Below are 13,127 nucleotides of genomic sequence, written 5' to 3'. Positions count from 1 at the left end.
AGAACCTGTAAGGATTACAGAACCCGAGAATAAGCCTTGTGGTAAGGAGGTAAGGAGGTTATCCTTTCCTGAAGAGGGGAATGCACACTCCGTGCCTGGATAAAGACCTCTGTGAGGGGCAGGAACAGATGCACGTGTGTGGTCCTGGGGGAAATTCAGGGAGGAGAGGACCCGGTGATCTGCTGGAGGAACAGAGAGTGCATTTGTTCTCTTGAGATTCAGCAGCTGGGCAAGGTACAGAGAGTTAATGAACCAAGGGGAGGATGGGGTACACAAGGGAATTCAGAGTAAGCGAATAAAATTCTCATTATGTCGCCTCTGGAATTAATATGCAAGCTTTCCTCTCTCCCAGGGCTTCTTTTTGGCGCTGGCTGCTATGAAATACTTGGGGCCAAAGATGGAGCAAAGCCCTACAGGAAAGAAGGTGATTCATGTTTTGGGGAATTTGCAGCCAACCCGGGAGACACAGCAGACAGAGGAAGCCAGAGCCTGCAGGACTGTAGAGGCTTTCTCAAAACCCTGGAAATCATTAGCCATCCAGTCCTGATGGCAAGGGCAAAATACTCAGACGAGTCTGCAGAGAGACCCAGTGTGGCCCATTTTATGAGGACCACTGTTACCTCATCAGCCTTATTGATGCCAGACCCCTGGCAAACTCATCCCTTAATGTCTGAAGACCGTCCTTCAATCCAGAACTTTATAAAAATGACAAAGGATTCATTGAGACTTAGAAAAGCCATATGATGTAATACACCATAAACAGTTTGCTAAATATATAACTGCAGGCCATACATATGTATAGATAGGTGATTACACAAAACAAACCACAAATCCTGCAGGGAGGTTCTTGTTGCAGTGGTCAGAACAGACTTTCAGGTTGGGCAGATATGAGTTCTGCTCCTACCTCTGTGTACTCAGAGACAGAGAACTTAACCTCTCTTAGACTTGTTATCTCTAAATAAAAAAGAAGTTGTGTTCATGAAAGGATGCTCAACATCACTAATCATTAGAGAAATGCAAACCAAAACTACAATGAGGTATCACCTCACACCAGTCAGAATGGCCATCATCAAAAAATCTACAAACAGTAAATGCTGGAGAGGGTGTGGAGAAAAGGGAACCCTCTTGCACTGTTGGTGGGAATGTAAATGGATACAGCCACTATGGAGAACAGTATGGAGGTTCCTTAAAAAACTAAAAAAAAAAAACAAAAAAAACAAAAAAAAACAAACAAAACTAAAAATAGAACTACCATACGACCCAGCAATCCCACTACTGGGCATATACCCTGAGAAAACCATAATTCAAAAAGAGTCATGTACCACAACGGTCACTGCACCACTATTTACAATAGCCAGGAAGCCATGGAAGCAACCTAAGTGTCCACCGACAGATGAATGGGTAAAGAAGATATGGCACATATATACAATGGAATATCACTCAGCCATAAAAAGAAATGAAATTGAGTTCTTTGTAGTGAGGTGGATGGCCCTAGAGTCTGTCATACAGAGTGAAGTAAGTCAGAAAGAGAAAAACAAATACCACATGCCTACACATATATATGGAATCTAAAAAAAAGTGGTTCTGATGAACCTAGGTGCAGGACAGGAATAAAGATGCAGACATAGAGAATGGACTTGAGGACACGGGGAGGGGGAAGGGTAAGCTGGGATGAAGTGAGAGAGTGGCATTGACATATACACACTACCAAATGTAAAACAGATAGCTAGTGGGAAGCAGCTGCATAGCACAGGGAGATCAGCTCAGTTCTTTGTGACCACCTAGAGGGGTGGGATAGGGAGAGTGGGAGGGAGACGCAAGAGGGAGGGCATATGGGGATATATGTATACTTATAGCTGATTCACTTTGTTATACAGCAGAAACTAACACAACAGTGTAAAGCAATTATACTCCAATAAAGATGTTACAAAAAAAAGTTCTGTTGAATACCTATTTTATAAATTTGTCTTGAGGATTAAATGAGAAGGTGTAGGTAAAAGTCTTAGCATAGAACATAGTAGGTATTCAGTATACATACATATATACTATGTAGTAGGCACACAGAAAGTATTCAATACTAATTATTATTAGCCAACAATCCTTTCCTTCCCTCTGCCCCCACTTTTGGGATTAATGAAATACTTCGCCAAGAGTGACTTAAAAAGGAGATGTTAACAGCCATAAAAGGGGAAATCGACAGTAACACAATCACAGTAGGGGACTTTAATACCCCACTTTCACAAATGGACAGTTCATCCAAAATGAAAATAAATAAGGAAACACAAGCTTTAAATGATACATTAAACAAGATGGACTTAATTGATATTTATAGGACATTCCATCCAAAAACAACAGAAAACACGTTCTTCTCAAGAGCTCATGGAACATACTCCAGGATAGATCATATCTTGGGTCACAAATCAAGCCTTAGTAAATTTAAGAAAACTGAAATCGTATCAAGTATCTTTTCCGACCCCAACGCTATGAGACTAGATATCAATTACAGGAAAAAATCTGTAAAAAATGCAAACACATGGAGGCTAAAGAATATACTACTAAATAACCAAGAGATCACTGAAGAAATCAAGGAAGAAATCAAAAAATACCTAGAAGCAAATGACAATGAAAACACGATGACCCAAAACCTATGGGATGCAGCAAAAGCAGTTCTAAGAGGGAAGTTTACAGCAATACAATCCTACCTCAAGAAACAAGAAACATCTCAAATAAACAACCTAAACTTACACCTAAAGCAATTAGAGAAAGAAGAACAAAAAAACCCCAAAGTTAGCAGAAGGAAAGAAATCATAAAGATCAGATCAGAAATAAATGAAAAAGAAATGATGGAAACAATAGCAAAGATCAATAAAACTAAAAGCTGGTTCTTTGAGAAGATAAACCAATAGCCAGACTCATCAAGAAAAAAAGGGAGAAGACTCAAATCAATAGAATTAGAAATGAAAAAGGAGAAGTAACAACTGACACTGAAGAAATACAAAGGATCATGAGGGATTATACAAGCAACTACATGCCAATAAAATGGACAATCTGGAAGAAATGGACAAATTCTTAGAGAAACACAACCTTCCGAGACTGAACCAGGAAGAAATAGAAAATATAAACAGACCAATCACAAGCACTGAAATTGAGACTGTGATTAAAAATCTTCCAACAAACAAAAGCCCAGGACCAGATGGCTTCACAGGAGAATTCTATCAAACATTTAGGGAAGAGCTAACACCTATCCTTCTCAAACTCTCCCAAAATAGGGCAGAGGGAGGAACACTCCCAAACTCATTCTACGAGGCTACCATCACCCTGATACCAAAACCAGACAAAGATGTCACAAAGAAAGAAAACTCCAGGCCAATATCACTGATGAACATAGATGCAAAAATCCTCAACAAAATACTAGCAAACAGAATCCAACAGCACATTAAAAGGATCATACACCATGATCAAGTGGGGTTATTCTCAGGAATGCAAGGATTCTTCAATATATGCAAATCAATCAATGTGATAAACCATACTAACAAATTGAAGAATAAAAACCATATGATCATCTCAATAGTTGCAGAAAAAGCTTCTGACAAAATTCAACACCCATTTATGATAAAAACCCTCCAGAAAGTAGGCATAGAGGGAACTTACCTCAACATAATAAAGGCCATATATGACAAACCCACAGCCAATATCATTCTCAATGGTGAAAAACTGAAAGCATTTCCTCTAAGATCAGGAACAAGACAAGGTTGCCCACTCTCACCACTATTATTCAACATAGTTTTGGAAGTTTTAGCCACAGCAATCAGAGAAGAAAAGGAAATAAAAGGAATCCAAATCAGAAAAGAAGATGTAAAGCTGTCACTGTTTGCAGATGACATGATACTATACATAGAGAATCCTAAAGATGCTACCAGAAAACTACTAGAGCTAATCAATGAGTTTGGTAAAGTGGCAGGATACAAAATTAAGGCACAGAAATCTCTTGCATTCCTATACACTAATGATGAAAACTCTGAAAGAGAAATTAAGGAAACACTCCCATTTACCATTGCAACAAAAAGAATAAAATACCTAGGAATAAACCTACCTAATGAGACAAAAGACCTGTGTGCAGAAAACTATAAGACACTGATGAAAGAAATTAAAGATGATACAGATGGAGAGATATAGCATGTTCTTGGATTGGAATAATCAACACTGTGAAAATGACTATACTACCCAAAGCAATCTACAGATACAGTGCAATTCCTATCAAACTACCAATGGCATTTTTCACAGAACTAGAAAAAAAAATTTCACAATTTGTATGGAAACACAAATGACCCCAAATAGCCAAAGCAATCTTGAGAAAGAAAAACGAAGCTGGGGGAATCAGGCTCCCGGACTTCAGACTATACTACAAAGCTACAGTAATCAAGACAGTATGGGACTGGCACAAAAACAGAAATATACATCAATGGAACAGAATAGAAAGCCCAGAGATAAACCCATGCACATATGGTCACCTTATTTTTGATAAAGGAGGCAAGAATATACAACAGAGAAAAGACAGCCTCTTCAATAAGTGGTGCTGAGAAAACTGGACAGCTACATGTAAAAGAATAAAATTAGAACACTCCCTAACACCATACACAAAAATAAACTCAAAATGGATTAAAGACCTAAATGTAAGGCCAGACACTATCAAACTCTTAAAGGAAAACATAGGCAGAACACTCTATGACACAAATCACAGCAAGATCCTTTTTGACCCACCTCCTAGAGAAATGGAAATAAAAACAAAAATAAACAAATGGGACCTAATGAAACTTAAAAGCCTTTGCACAGCAAAGGAAAACATAAACAAGATGAAAAGACAACCCTCAGAATGGGAGAAAATATTTGCAAATGAAGCAACTGACAAAGGATTAATCTCCAAAATATACAAGCAGCTCATGCAGCTCAATATCCAAAAAACAAACAACCCAGTCCAAAAATGGGCAGAAGACCTAAATAGACATTTCTCCAAAGAAGATATACCGATTGCCAACAAACACATGAAAGGATGCTCAACATCACTAATCATTAGAGAAATGCAAATCAAAACTACAATGAGGTATCACCTCACACTGGTCAGAATGGCCGTCATCAAAAAATCTACAAACAATAAATGCTGGAGAGGGTGTGGAGAAAAGTGAACCCTCTTGCACTGTTGGTGGGAATGTAATTGATACAGCCACTATGGAGAAAAGTATGGAGATTCCTTAAAAAACTAAAAATAGAACTACCATACGACCCAGCAATCTCACTACTGGGCATATACCCTGAGAAAACCATATTTCAAAAAGAGTCATGTACCACAATGTTCGCTGCAGCTCTATTTAAAAGCCAGGATATCGAAGCAACCTAATTGTCCATCAACAGATGAATGGATAAAGAAGATGTGGCACATATACACAATGGAATATTACTCAGCCATAGAAAGAAACGAAATTGAGTTATTTGTAGTGAGGTGGATGGACCTAGAGACTGTCATACAGAGTGAAGTAAGTCAGAAAGAGAAAAACAAATACCGTATGCTAACACATATATGTGGAATCAAGAAAAAAAAAGAGGTTCTGAAGAGCCTACGGGCAGGACAGGAATAAAGATGCAGACGTAGAGAATGGACTTGAGGACACAGGGAGGGGGAAGGGTAAGCTGGGACGAAGTAAGAGAGTGGCATGGACACATATACACTACCAAATGTAAAACAGATAGCTAGTGGGAAGCAGCCGCATAGCACAGGGAGATCAGCTCAGTTCTCTGTGACCACCTAGAGGGGTGGGATAGGGAGAAGCAAGGGGGAGGAGATATGGGGATATATGTATATGTATAGCTGATTCACTCTGTTATAAAGCAGAAACTAACGCACCATTGTAAAGCAATTATACTCCAATAAAGATGTTAAAAAAACAAAAGGAGATGTTTCTGGCCAGGTTCTGTTCCAACCTTTTAAGACGTTCTTGTCCTAATTTCGTGTACTTGGCTTGTCTTCTACGCCCCACAGGTCCTCATCCACAAAAAGCCTAAAAGCCTGGGTCATAACAGGCTCCATAACAGGGCCGATATATTAATGAAAAGACCGATTTCTCAGCCTCTGTCTCCTGCTGTTTTCAAATATCACATTGGGAGTTGGAGTTGAGAATGCAGTCCATTTGCTTCCTCATCAATTTGGACAATGCTGGACAATGAGGTGGTTCCTTTTATTTCTTCCTATGCGTGTCCACAGAAGAGACCTCAGAACTGTGTTTCTCTGAGCTACCTTCTAGCAGCCAGAGAGAGAACTCACACAGATCAGAACTTCTCAGGGAGCACAAGCCCTTCAAAAATGCATCTTTGAGCATTCTGTTGCAAAATGAGATAAGTAAGGATGATGAAGTGAGATTTTTTTCAACAAAGCTTTTAATTGAAAGGATTATCCTCTGTGCTGAGATTATGGTTTGCTTATGTTTGGGGTATCAAGATGTGCTTTTTGTGTGTGTGAAACAATAGAGAGAGTAGATGGGAGTGGTTTTTTATTTTTATGGCCTGACTTGGAAAAATAAAAAGTAGGCAAAGCCATGTTCCCCCGCCACTACCACTCAATTTTTTTTTTTAAGTTATTTTTACCAGCTCATGAAATAAAAAAGCTGGAAACCACTGACATGGACCACCCAGGCTGTTTGGGGAAAGTAAATAACTTCCATATTAGCAGCTACCTGGAACATTTTCCCCCAGACCACAGATCCCTGGGCTTTTGCTGCATAAATTATTTCATGTCTCTTATACATGTGAATATGGCAAATGAGGGTGAAAGGAGCTTTATGAGAGTTCATAGGTTCCCCCAGTAAACCAACGGTGTACTAGTAAGGAGGGATGCAAGGTCAAGTGTGCTGCCTCCACTCCCACCACTGATTCAACCTTTCCTTTGTGTAAACAGGCCTGAGAACATTCGCTGTTGATGCTGATCCAGTACTTCCAAAACATTATGTTAATATTTTGAGACTTTAAAAATAAAATGTCTTTTGTTAGAGCTTCAACTTCAACCTGGTTTTGTTTGGGTTAGAAAAGACCACTTTTTTTTTTTGATGGGGGTCCAATATTGTAAAATTACTCCTTTCATCATCATAACTAGTAGGTCCCAAACTTCACTAACCATGACGTCACATTTCCAGTAATATATTCTGAATTATGTGATGTTTTGCACTATCTTCTCGTGTTTGCCAATGCTGCTTCAGCAAGTATTTCTAGAACTCCCTGAGAAGAGCTTATGTGGTTCTCTGAAGCTTTCCTGGGGGTGACGTGATGCTGCAGCCAGCCATTGGGCCTTCACACCATCCCATGTCCCCCAGTCATTCTACTATTCTGGGCTTTTCCTCCTGGGCACCGGTCTCCCTAATCTTTTCTTCACCTCCCAGGCCTTTGTGATTAATTTCTGCTGCCCCTTCCTGGAATGATTACTTGTTCAAATCCTTCCCCTCCTCCAAGGTTCAGCTCAAATCACATTTCCTCTAGGAATTCTAAGATCCCTAGCACAAAAATAGCCTCTTCTCCTCATTTTCCTGATGCACTCTGTACCCCCCAAATCCAAGGCACATGTGATGAATGCTGAAATGGTTATTTTTATGTTTATCTTCCTACCACTTCCCATTACCATGTGAGCTTTGGATGTGAGGACTAGATGGTATTCTTTTTTTCTTTTAACTTACCAAAGCACTGGCAGATTATATTGAACATAGTAAGTCTGGTAAATACTAAATAAAACTGAACTGTCTTAAATTCTCACTAAGTTGTACATGACTGATTGTCATACCTCTCCAGAATGTGTAAGAAAAAACTTTGTTTTTCCCAGTAGGAATTTTTGCTCTAATTGGTCCAAGGAGGGAAATAACAATTCTTGAACCTTCCAGGAAACCACTCAGGACGGGTAGCCTGAACCACATTCAGGAAGGTAAAGTGCCAAAGAAGCATATGGATGCACGACAAGAATCCCCACTGTGTCCCCCACCAGTCACTCCAAACAATACCAGTGGCAGATTTTGCACAGCATTAGCCTCCGCTAACCAGCCATCATTTCCTCTTAAAAAAAAAAAAAAAAGAGTTAAGGGCAAGTAGAAAAAAAGTGCCTTTGAATTAAAATCTTAGCTTTTCTTTGAACATCCAGATGATTAAATGAGATCCAGACAAAAGCAGGCAATTTCCAAAAAATAAAACCCAGCCGGGGCTATCTGCATTCCCTCATGTTTCTTCTGGTAACCTCGTGGTCAAGTGAAGTAATGATTGATTCGGAGAGAATTATGGCTATTATAAACTGTAATCAGTGGTGGATGAGAATAATTACACAGGGAAAGGGGGAAAAAGCTGAAACATGGCTGAGCAGTGTTCTGATGGATGAGGAAGTCATTTCCTGGCTGTTAATGACTGATTTTTCAACAGTCAGCACACAAGCTTTAATCCCAGAGGCGAGAAGGAGAAAGAAATGACCACACTATTAAGGATGCTACTGATGTAACCTTACCAATTTTAATCTGAATATAGCTGGTGCCTGGCCCCCTGTCTGTCCTTGCTTTTGTTCCTGCAATTGCAGACATACCCTTTGGGGGTGAGGTTAGGGCTGGCCTTTATCCGAGAGACACCAGGAAGAGTTATGGTTGTAGAGAATTTCCCTATATCATGGTGGTGGTATATAGCATCCAGATGTCACAGCATTGCAGGCTGTTAGAACTGGAAGGGCCACAGAAATCACCTAATCCTGTCTGTTCATTTCATAGATGAGCCCAGAGAGGTGAAGTAACTCGTTCAAGTCACACAGCTGATGGGCTTTAGACTTAAGGAGAAGTTGCTCACACAGGACCAGAAGGGAGATTGGCTTTGTCAAAGAGGCATGATGGGATCTCTGAGGGAGACAGCTTTGCTAAACCTATTTCAAAATTGGCATCAGCTTAGTCTCTTGCCCTTTGAGACAGGCTTTGGAGTTCAATATTCGGCCTGCATGAGTTGTTATGGGTGAGATTACAAGAGATCTGAGAGGGCATGGGTTTGTGGAATGATCTGTTTTGGTTTACAGACCAGCTGAGAGAGAGAGAGAAAACCCAGTTTATCTTATCATTTGCAGCCATAAAACAAGATAACTGATGGAAACAGAAGTCATAAAACTGCAAAGCAGGACAGCCAAGAGTCAGCTGGTGACAGACGCCCCCCCCTTCAGAGCCCCATGACTTTGAAGAGCCTTTCGAATACTTCTGTGAAGGACTGGGTCTCTCTGCCTCCAGTGCAGAGTCCCCTGAAGCAGAGACGATGGGCGGTGGTGACGAGCCTGTGACACACCCCAGCAACTCTCCTCTCTGCTCCACTCAAGGGCAAAGCACATCCTAAGGAATGAATGGATCATCTTCTTAGAAAAATGTGACTGCCTCTGAGGCTAAATTATGTCAAGATATAAGATCAGGAATGTCCAGATGCTGTTTATCCCATCTTAATTAAATTTGGACTTCTTTGGGAGAAAAAATACCTCAGTTCCAGGAAAAGTTGTTTTGACTCTGAGGCTATTTGGACTTTGTTTTATGAAAACAAACACTTTAATCAAGATACCATTTTTCCTGAATTTTCACCGTGAAGGTATTTTCTGAAGCAAACTCTCTTGAGCCAATAATAATTGAATGATAATATTCTAGTCAACACTGTTAAATCATCTCAGTTTTTTCTCCATTCCCACTTTTAGTTTCCTGAGATTATTTTCATCAGGATCAATCTCTTTCCAGGTACATTTTACAGTAATGCTTTGAGAAGTTACTTGTCCATCTGGCATTCCCTTCCCCTTCTTCAGGTAAGCACAGCTTACTTTTCCTTTAGAGAACTGTGATTCCACACTTCCACAGGATCCTATATATCTACAAATCCCAGAGCAGCATCCCAGCCCACCAGCACCCTCTCCCACAGCAATCCACGCCACTAGCACTCCCCGTGACCCCACATGCAGAAGGGGCTGTGATCCTGCTGGGCCGGTCCAGGTCCTCTATTCCCAAACCAGAATGACTGGCACTGAAACGGTCATTCTTCTTGAACTTCGCTATGTGGATGCTGAGAGAGAGTGTGCACGCCTGATCAATTTGGAGCAACAGCTGTAAGGATACGGTTTTTGAGCTGCCGGTACTATCTTCCCAACCGGAGGGAAAGAGTAAGAGCAAGAGAGAGAGGAAAGAGAGACTGGGGGAGAAAGAAACCCTATATGTCATCTAAGCCCTTGGATCCAGCAGAACCTGACTTTTTAAATCCCATAACTGTGGACTTCCCAATTATGGGAATGGATGGACTCCCTCTTGTACTCTAAACTAGTTGGATAGAATCTCTCTTACTACTCAAAGTCCTGACAAAAACTAAGGCTTTTCGTTGGGCTTGCTCTGATTTAAATTTTGGCCAAAATTGAAATATTTATAATGGATTATAAACTCATTTTTATAATTACTAGCTTTTGCTAGTAACAAAGGCCTACAGTATTTTATATAGCAGAAAGTAAACATATCTTTTGACTATAACTTGGATTTCCAAGCCCATTATGCACCTAGTTACAACCAATCTTTGCATTATATGTTTAGAATGAATGAACAAATGATTGAACAGACAGATGGGCTATAAGTCTTTCAGATATCACCCAGCACCTACTGGAAGCCTCCATCTTGCCAATGAGTTACTGGAGTGAACAACTATTTTTCTTAACCATGCATGCATGAAGATACACACACACACACACACACACACACACACACACACACACACGCAACCAAACATTGTCCTACATGGATTAACCAGAAAAAAAGCAAAAGCTCTCTGAAGAAAATATTTGGAATGATTGTTTAACACGTTGTTTAAGGAAGCATGCCATTCCCCCATAGGTAATAACAAAGGTGGGATCAAATTTTAAGAACTCCAAAGGGATGAAGAAACTCCAGAGGGGAAATTCGGACATCTGGCTCAGCATCCCTTCCCCTTTCCCTCTGAGGTCCCCCCTTTTCCCGCTGTGTCTCTAAGGATCAGGTCATGCATAATGAGCCTATTCCTCATAGGCTCCACTCCTCTCTGCACAAAGCCTCCAGGATGAGAGTGGGGCATACACTGAGGTGCAAGTCCTGAGAGCTCTCAGGTGTGGAGGTTGAGTGCTCGAGGCTGCTGGCCAAGGCACTCCCAAGGCTCTTCCCCAAAGGGGGTCCTTGGGGGGTGCCACATGGGTACCGGTCTGAGGGAGCACTGGTCGGTGACCCGCAGAATAGGTGGATGGGGCAGCCAGGCCAGCCGAGCACACAAGGTGTTCCGTACCTGGCACTGGGCTTGCTCTGCTCTGAGAGAAAACACCCTACCCTGTTCCGTCCGTGTGAAGTGCAGTTTCTCACTTGGGAAGAGGAAGAGGAGAGAGAAGCCGGCCCTGGGCACAAGTATCTGTTAAGATGACTGTCACCATGGTGGCACACAGCTTCTGCTCCGGGCAGAATCTTCCTCATTTTATTCTGTCAAGATGGCCATCTTCACAAAGAGTAAATAGATTATTTTGCAACAGTCACTTAACCCCAGAAAATGAAGACAGACCCTATCCCAGCTAGTGGTTCTGTCTCTTTGTCTTATCTGTTGATGGCCTCCTGGGTGTGACATATTTCTGTGGGTTTACCAGTAGGTCAATTTTCTGTATTGGTGGCTCTCTGAAGATAATCATGAAATTATATACATATATATATATATATATATATATATATATATAAAATTTATATAGTCATAGACACGAGCATATTCATTTGTTCACATTTATTTATATACGTGCATGGTATATGTATCTATATAAGCATCACGCACACACACACCCACCCACGCGCACACACACATACCTGTCTTATCCATAATTGTCACTCTGTAAAGAGGTGTTCGGCAGATTTTTGAACAAATGGCTTAGTGACCTTTTCTGCTAATAAGGGTAAGAATGCTCACTGTAGAAAAATTAGAAGCTGAAATGTGAAGAGAAAAATAAATATCGCTGACAATCTCACTAAACAGAGTAAACTGCTTTGCTTTATCCATTCCTGTTTTCCTCATGTATATCGTAGAGGTATCGTTTTTACATAGTCAGAATTGTGGTATACACAATTCTGAAAACTGCTCATTTCCATTCAGCCCTATGGAAGGTATTTTCCCTGTATTTGTCAAAATGATTTTAAGCCTCCCTATGTATTCCTTCCTAGGAGTCTTCATAAATTTAAGTGTGTGATGCCTGGGTGGGACTGGGGATCGGGCCACACGCCATGCACTCTTCCTTTGAGATTGTCGCCAGGTCTGCCTGAAGGAGCCGCGGAGTGGACAAGGCACTGCTCACTGGCATGCACCACCCCAAACACCCCCCTCACCCCAGCACCAGTGGTGAACCCACCACTTGCCATGACCCTGAGGAGGCCGCTTGCTTAGCCCTGGCAAAGTGCAGGTCCCCTTCCCTAGGATGTGGAGGGCAGCCCTGGCACCGATACGACCGGCATTTTGCCCTGCAGAGGAAACACCTGTGAGGCCAGTTAGAAAGGTGCCTGCAGACTCGGGCTCAGACCTCAAGCTGGAACTTTCCATCTGGCCTCCCCAGGGCATCTGAACTCTTAATAGCTGAACAGTAGTCCAGAGGTGCTCTCAGCTATTTGTGTAAGTGATGGCTCCCTGCTAGGTGTGTGTATTATTCAGAGAGAGGCAGGGGGACGAGCTGCCTGGAGGCAGCGTCTTGCCAAGTGACTGAGTGAGTAATGGGCCTTAGCAAGGGCAGCAGCTCCCGGCTGGCAGCCCCAGGGCCTGGCTATACAACCACCCCCACCCCGCCCCATCCACATCCATGCTCCAGCCTTTACCAGATCCATTTCCATTTGGTTGAGCCCAGAAGCACTGAATTCAGAAAAGGAAAAAAAAAACAACCCAAAAACCCAGGATAGAGAACAAACAGTGTAGAGAAGCCTGATAAGAAAAGATTTAGGCATAAAGACATTTTTATATATTTTTAAAGCACCAGTAAATTCCTTCTCATAAAAATGACAGGAAACCAATCTGGAATGAAAGGGAGAAACTTACAGAATCACCAAAGATAACTGAAAGCAAATGAATACGAG

At 41.4% G+C, this 13,127-nt stretch overlaps 1 protein-coding gene across 16 annotated transcripts in view; it reads right to left on the bottom strand.

The window, feature by feature from the left end:
• Positions 1 to 13,127, bottom strand: part of LOC309665525 (uncharacterized protein) — a 572,167-nt gene that overhangs the window by 188,383 nt on the left and 370,657 nt on the right. The window lies entirely within an intron of this gene.

This window comes from Balaenoptera physalus (genome assembly GCF_965194825.1).
Source record: "Balaenoptera physalus genome assembly, chromosome: 8".
Lineage (NCBI taxonomy): Eukaryota > Metazoa > Chordata > Mammalia > Artiodactyla > Balaenopteridae > Balaenoptera > Balaenoptera physalus.
This window is presented reverse-complemented; position numbering and strand designations above follow the sequence as displayed.